The sequence below is a fragment of the Elephantulus edwardii genome, unplaced genomic scaffold (assembly GCF_000299155.1).
Source record: "Elephantulus edwardii isolate Elephantulus edwardi_28Jun2011 unplaced genomic scaffold, EleEdw1.0 scaffold00024, whole genome shotgun sequence".
Taxonomy (NCBI): Eukaryota; Metazoa; Chordata; class Mammalia; order Macroscelidea; family Macroscelididae; genus Elephantulus; species Elephantulus edwardii.
In genome coordinates, this window is record NW_006399774.1 from 1,910,643 (window position 1) to 1,911,101 (window position 459).

Sequence of the window (459 nt, forward strand, 5' to 3'; positions counted from 1 at the left end):
CAGCCTAATTTCCCAAAGACACTGCATGTTAATAATTCTAGAATATTTAAAATAATTTCTAGAAGAATAATAATTTTAATAATTATTATTTCTGGAATAATAATTTCTAGAATAATTTCAAATAATTTCTAGAATATTTCAAATAATGACTTCAGGGACAGATAAAAATTTCTAGGTTCAGTTATTTTTTTATTTTATTTTAGTATTGTGTGTGTGTGAGAGAGTGTGTGTATGTGTGTGTGTATGTATGTGTTGTCAAATCAGATCTGACTGGTACAGGAGGAGATTGCCCCTCCTCCAGCAAAGCTTCTGGTGGATTTGAACCACATAATGCCTATCTGTGTTTCATTGATTATGCAAAGGCATTTGACTGTGTGGATCATAACAAACTGTGGCTGACTCTGAGAAGAATGGGAATCCCAGGACATTTAATTGTGCTAATACGAAACCTATACTTGG